Below are 605 nucleotides of genomic sequence, written 5' to 3'. Positions count from 1 at the left end.
GAATTTGAATCTAAATTAAAATTGGACTACTGGATCAAGGATAAAATCTCTTCCTTCCCTATCTGAGATAGGCGCCACACACAGGGATAAAACCCTAGAGTGTGGCCGGCCACCAAGTCGATAAGGAGAAGGGATTTTTTGTTCCAAATTCAAAATTGGAGATAAGGATTTGATTCTATTTTGAAGTTTAACTTCTTCTCTTTAAATATGAGAAAGATAGAAAATTGTAGAGACAATTTTTAACATATTTTCAGCTCTAGTTTTTCAGAGGTGGCAGAATTTCTCATAGAGGAAAAAGAGAGCAAAATATTTTTCTCCAAAAATTCCACATCGTGCATGCGTTGGTATTTGTGGAAATTCGAGTGTTTAAGAAACATGTTTTTGTCTCACGTGTGCCCACACACACGTCTACGTAGAATCAAGGAATTGATATGGAAGACTTTGGTATTCTAAACACAAAGCTTGGAGCAAGGACTGTTCTTGGTCAAAGAAATTCAAGTTATCATCCGAGTCGGCTTCCAGATATTTTTTCGGTTGATCCTTGAATCATGTAAATTAATGTGATTAATTTATTCGTGCATAAATTAATATAATCTATAGAGTAT

This window comes from Morus notabilis, unplaced genomic scaffold (genome assembly GCF_000414095.1).
Source record: "Morus notabilis unplaced genomic scaffold, ASM41409v2 Scaffold54, whole genome shotgun sequence".
Classification (NCBI taxonomy): Eukaryota; Viridiplantae; Streptophyta; class Magnoliopsida; order Rosales; family Moraceae; genus Morus; species Morus notabilis.
This window is presented reverse-complemented; position numbering follows the sequence as displayed.